The following is a 6,820-nucleotide window of genomic DNA, read 5'->3' as shown; positions in this document are numbered from 1 at the left end:
CAGATCCCCACTCATGCCCGCTCCTATTTTTCTGCTCACCTAGTTGCCAGCCAGGTCGGCAGTCTCTCTTCTGTGAGGCTTCCATCCCAGCCGGGAGACCTCTCCCTCCCCTGACCTCTTGAAGACTAGACTTACCTGGCATTTTGTCTCTGCCTCTGGCTTCTTCTCTTATGATTTCTTTCTTTCAGGTTTGAGCCTATTCTCAGCTTCCCCCAATAAATTCATTCTTTGAAAGGAGGGTCTGTGTCTTATACTTAGGATGACATATATTCTTTCTTCTAAACCAAGACATTTCAGCGAGTGGTATAGATGTTGCTGATGCCTGCTCATATTTTCTCAACACTGTTCTTCTGCATTCTGACACTTTCTTACCGCAAGCCTCAGGCCTTCCACTGATCACTGGAGTAACTGGGAAGGATAGCCAGTGATGGGCAGGGGTTCTGTGGATGGATACCCCACATCCTTCATTGGGGCAATGCTAATTCCCATTCTACCCAGTCGGCCAGAGGTTCCCAGTGGAGGAACCCCACTTAGCCACAGTGGGAACCTGCTTATGAATAGACTCTGGATTGCCTCTTTTGCCTCCTATGCCAGTCCCTCACCTCCAAGTAAACTACAGTTGACCCTTGAGCAATTCAGGGGTTAGGGTTGCCAACACTTGCACAATGGAAGACTCATGCATAACTTTACTAATAGCCTGATATTGACTGGGAGTCTTCATGATAACAGTCAATTGACAGATTTTTTTTGTGTATTACATACTGTACTTTTACCATCAAGTAAGCTAGAGGAAAGAAAATGTTTTTAAGAAAATCATAAGGGAGAGAAAATACATTTATAGTACTGAACTGTATTTCTCAATGCCACAGGTTTATGTTGTCTGTTTACAAGATAAATTGCTTGTCAGTACATCAATATTGTCTAATATGATACAAAACATCATAAATGTTGTACTTGTTACTAACAGTGGACAATAAAAATGAAGAGGGAATGTAAAAGAAATTTATACTTATTTGCATGTTTTTGCATTGATAACGTTTAGTTTAAATCCATGTATAAGGGGGGCCATCAAACCCATGTGGTTTGGGGGTCAACTGTGCTTGCATTCAAATCTTTGTCAGGGAAATTCCTGCACCAATTGGTACATCTGGTGACGCTATTTGAAGGCCTCTTGGTCTGGTACCATCTAATGTGGTTCTGGCCTCTGAGACCACTCACTCATTATTGCAAAATAAATGTATGAATGGATATAAAAAAAAAAAACCTAAGAGTACAATTGTATGGGGACTATAACCAAGATGAAAATGCATACATTGTGCAAAAATGAAAAATGATATAAGAAATATATAAAAAAATAAAATATTTAACATGTATGGATACAGAAAAAAAAAAAAAAAACCTGCTCAACCCCGGCAAGGGTGTGTGAACCACAGCACAGAAGGGAATCATGTATTTCGCTTGTCTGTTCTTGTTCCCACTCTCCCAGATAACTATTTCATATGTTTTTCCCTCTCCTCCAACCGCTGACACTTCCATCCCTATCCTCACCCTGCTGGCTGCCTTGCTGCTTATTTCACTGTGAACACAGAAGTCATGTTTCTGTAAGGCTGTTACTGCAGGCCGATTGTTGGCTCTGCCAAGTCTCCTCCAGTTAAAACTGCAAATCCTTTTACTCCTCATTCTCCAGTTTCTGCCTGCTGTTTCTCCTTAGCCCATCTAACTGCCTGATATCCTGTACATGGTCCTTGTCTTTTTCATTTGCCTGGCCCCTGAAGTGCATGCCCCATATGGGCAGGAATCTATGGGATATTTTTGGCATTAAAAATGTTCATGGAGGGCCTACCCTGGTGGCGCAGCGATTGAGCGCTGGGTTGCGAGGCTGCCTGCAGCCTCTGCAGCACCAGTTCGATCCCCGGCCACCGGCGAGGGTCCCACAAAAGAAAAAAAATGTTCATGGAAAGAAGATAGCAGGAAGGTTGGAAGTTGTTTGATGTGAGAGAATGAGGGAAGCAAAAAAACCTTTAGAATGGAAGACAGATATGGACTTCAGAGATGACTCTAACTCCACTCTGTCACATGTAGATTAGGAGACTGAGTCCAGAGGCCCCCTGGTAGTTAGACCTGAAGGGCTGGGATTGGAACCCCCAGTCTCAGATCCCCAGATTGGGCTCAGTTCCAGAAGTGATCCTCACTGGAGCTCTAATCTCTAGTTCTGTGACCTGCAAGCTAGTGGAGAACATATGTTCTCCAATGTGCCACCAGCTTCCCTCTAAAATTGGAGCCCTCAAGATCATGAGTAAGAGTGTCTTCCTGTGAAGTCTAGAGTGCATCACCCAGCACCTAATGCCATGTGGGCTGGAAACTCCGGGAGAAACTCCCGCCCTCCTCTATGCCTGGAGTCAGAACAATAAACACTGTTTCCAGACAAGGACCACAAGCTAGGGGCTGATGGCCTGGGGAGGCATCCCAGAAGGTAGAAAGCCTGCCCATTTTATGGATGAGGACCTGGAGCTCAGCGTGTTAGCCTCAGGGATGACCACAAGCCAGCGAGTGGCCATGTCAGGATCATTCCCACCGTGTCCTGGATGGAGAGCTATAGTGGGGATGTGGGCGAAGATGCCATATTTGAGAAGGTATGTTTATCACCTCTTCTCCCCTCGTGCCTGGAAGGAGACAAAACAGCTCATGGGACTCCATGACTGAGATGAGCTCTCTCTTTTTTAAAGTCTTATTTATTTATACATATAAGAACTGGGGTGTAGGCCAGAGGTGCGGGGGTGAGAGGATTCACCAGAGACAGAGTGGGGAACAGAACAGGCAGATTGACTGAAACACACTGCTGAGGGGAGCAGCAGGTGAGGCAGGAGAGGTCTGCTGCACCATGTGTGTCAGCTCCCTGGCTGGGGATGGAACTCATGGTGCAGAGGCTGGTGATAGCTTGATAGTACTTAGACTTTAACCCCTGCTCCACCAGGGAGGTCCTGAGATAGGTTCTTTTCTGAGAGAAAGCTCAGATCAGGGTAAGGGAGTGGGAAGGAGGATGTTAGACATGGGTGAGGGCCCAAAGAGACAGGGACTGCAAGAATGGGATAGTCAGGACCAAAGACAGATTCTGTTCAGTACACAATTTAACTGACTGCACAGGACAAGGAGTCAACAAATTCTGATTGATTGGTAGATTGATTACCTCTGACACATCCCAGTTGAGCCCCAGAAACAAGGCCCACGGTGCCAACTGTTTGCATGGTTTGGGATTTTAGTCATTACCATTTTCAAGCTGGAACCAAATACCTGGTCCCACACTGAGCTGGAGTGCTTTGCTTGCAAGTACATCACACAGTCCTGGGAGCTGTGAACAAGCTCAGGGGAGTAAAAGGCTGGGCCAGTTCCCTGGCTGTGGATCTCAGGATGCCTAGGTTGGAGGTGCTGATTGATATGCTAAAATTCAAAAGTGCGCATCACACACCTGCCTCTTCAGGACAAGATAAAAATTTAACAACTTCACAGGCAACTCTGGAGGGAGGATCTGGCTTGACTTGTGGCCTTCAGGCCCACGGAGGCCTGGGCTGTGAGGAATAAGCTCCCACAGCAAAGGGTGGACAAATTGAGTGCAAACCTCTCTTTATTGAAGAGCAAAACAGTCTTGGCGATAGGCTGCTTGCCTAGGGGAAGGGCTACAGTGGAGCCAGAAATACACCCTTCAGGTGTATGCCTGGGCCTCACGCTGTGACCATACTGGTCAACATGGATATATACGTGTTCCGATTCCTAAAAAGCCAACACCGAGGGCTTATTCTGGACTTGCTATGTTATTAGCAAAGGCGGACTGCCTGGGCAAAGGCCTAGCTGAAAGTACACCCAGAAAAGGTTTCCATTTTTCTGAGCAGGAGGAACTTAAAAAGAGAACATGAACCAAATCTCAAGACACTGCCACTCCCGGGACTTGTACTGGCCAGAAAGCTGCTAGTACAGCCATTTTGGAACAAGAGAACTACACTATCGCCTGGAAGAAAAGGCATACATAACAAGAGAGGAAAAGAAATAATCCGTTCAAGTGTGATCTTGGGGAGTTACTCCTCTGAGCTGCTGACTCATTTCAGGTCTTAATCACTCCTCTCTCGGACTCTTACAATTGCCACTTAAAATAATTTTTTAAAAAGCATAAAAGCATTTCAGCATACAAGAAAGCATGGAAAAAACGTAAGTGCCTACCAGCACAATTTAACACACGTTCGCATTCTATCATCAAATACATGTACACATTATATACACACACACTAAGGACATATATTATCTATGTACACACAAACACACAATCATACAGTTGAAGCCTCTTCCCACCTCCCTGCCATCTCATCCCGTTGTTTCCCTCCCTAATACTACCACTACCACCCTGAAGTTGGTCATTCCCCACCCTGTCACATGGCTGATTTCATATGGAACATACGTTCTGTAACTTGTTTTTTCACTTGACATGATGTTATAAGGATTTTGTCATATTGATGCACATAGATCTAGCTTATATTTTTTCCACTGAATGAATTTTAATTTCATGGCCTCACTAAACGCCATTGGGATAGTTTGCTGGGGCCACATAACAGGCCACCACAGTCCTGGGGGCTTCAGTGATAGAGATTCATTCTCTGCAGTTCTGGAGGCAAATATCTGAGGTTAAGAGCTCAGCAGGGTTGATTTCTCCTGAGGCCTTGTGATGACTGCCTTCTCCTTCTCTGTCCTCTTCTTTCTGTGTCCTCATTCTCTTCTCATGAGACATTTGCTCATCTTGGATTAAGGGCCACCCTAAGGGTTTCCATGTAACTTAATTACTTCTTTAAAGACTCTGTCTCCAAATGCACTTATGTTCTGAGGTACTGGAGGGTTGGGACTCAACATATGAACTTTAGAGAGGCACAGTTTAGCCTATGACAGCCCCCACGGCTGCATAAGTGTCTTTGGACATGTCTCTGTGAACATATGGCAGAGTTTCCCTGGACTGACTCTGGCAAGCAGAATGTGGATGCAGTGGTGTGCACCTCATGACTCCACTGGATTCTGACAAATGTTCCCCAAAGCAGGCCTATTTATTACCTATGTCCTCACCCTCAGCATGTAAATGTTTCACGACTGCTTGTCATTATTAGACTTTAAAATTTTGACCATCTGATGACCATAAGTTGACAGCACCTTGAAGTCTTAATTTTAATTTCCCTGATTGTGAATGAGGTGAATGTCTTTACTTATGTTTAATGCCTATTCATGTTTTCCATTTTACAAATTGCGTATTCATAACTATCCCTCTTTTCCTATTCTGATTATTTCTTAATTGATCTGTAAGAAATTTATATCATTCTAGATACTACTCATTAGTTAATGATAGGGTTCTCTTATCTGGACTTGCTTCCATTGTCACTACTTGTCAATTCCTTTTTTTTTTTTTTTTTTAAAGATTTATTTATTTATACAAGCATTGGGTACAGTCAAAAGGATGGGAGGGTGAGAGAATTTACCAGAGCCAGAACGGGGAACAGAACAGGCAGACTTGACGAAATACACTGCTGAGGGGAGCAGCGGGTGCTGCAGGAGAGGTCTGCACGCCATGTGGGACCCTTGCCAGCAGGCGGGGATTGAACCAGTGCTGCAGAGGCTGCGGGCAACTTTGCAGCCCAGCGCTCAACTGCTGTGCCACCAGGGGAGGCCCACCACTTGTCAATTCCTTTAAGGGATCTTTACCCTCTTTCTGGGGTATATGAGATAAAACCCAGACTTTATATGGCCTTCCAGGTTATCCCAATCTAGCTGGAAACTAACCTTCCAGCTTCATTCCCACACCCCTCTCCCTATAGATTCTAGCCACCAAGTCCAGCCCCAGCCCAGAACATGCATCCTGTGTAGATTTCTAGACTTTGACATGTTTCTGCCTTTAGAATGCCTGACTCCTCCTTTGTTGATTGCAGAAACCAGACAGTCCAAATGCAGCTCTGATGTGAGCTCCTGGACAAGGCCCTGCAGAGATGGGGCAGCTTGCGCAGCTCATGACCATGTTACCTGCCACTGCTGCCAGGTGGGTTGTCAAGTTCTAGTTCTTTTGCCAGAATGTAAGCCTCACCACCCAAAGCAAGCAACTCCCCTACCCCCTTATCTCAGTCTCTCAATACTGGTACACGGTGAGTGCTCAATGTAGCTGAATTTTATTTTCTAAACTCTCAGATGTTACTTAAAATATCACACCTGCTAGTGAGCAGACAGCAGTAATAGAATTGTTTAGTTCATTCTTTCCGTCTGAAATTCACTTCTTGTCCCTAAAGTTGTAAACTTGGATAGTGAAACTCACTCCATGGTGTTTGAATGGGAGAGATGTAGCTTAGTAGCTGCGTGAGACTGGGGTGGTGGGGTATTGGGAGAAAGCCCATGGTGAGTAAACACTGGGAAGAGGTTGCTCTCAGGGTGATAGCCGTGCTAAGATGCACTAATGGAAATGTGGGATCTAGACCAAGACAATTGTTCCATTAGTCTCATTATTGAAGAGTTACATTGTTCTGAGTATCATATTTTATGAGGTGGTGGCCTCTTTTTTTCAGTTCCCCCAAACCCTGACACCATCTTAAACAACTCCATATCTCTAAAAGGGTCCCAGTCCATATATTATGGTTCCATTTCCAAAGAGCTTCTGCTACACTCTTTGGATCCGTACTCACATGGCCAGACCCTGGACAATTGATTCTCAAATGTACACTAAAAAATATGGATGCTTTCTTTTAAAAACACAGATTCCTGGGATGCTGATGTGGAGCATGTGAGCTAGACTCAAGCCACCCAGCAT

This window comes from Talpa occidentalis, unplaced genomic scaffold (genome assembly GCF_014898055.3).
Source record: "Talpa occidentalis isolate TD23 unplaced genomic scaffold, MPIMG_talOcc4v2.1 talOcc4.2, whole genome shotgun sequence".
NCBI classification, from domain to species: Eukaryota; Metazoa; Chordata; class Mammalia; order Eulipotyphla; family Talpidae; genus Talpa; species Talpa occidentalis.
The sequence above is the reverse complement of the archived record's forward strand: the minus strand, read 5'-3'. Positions refer to the sequence as shown.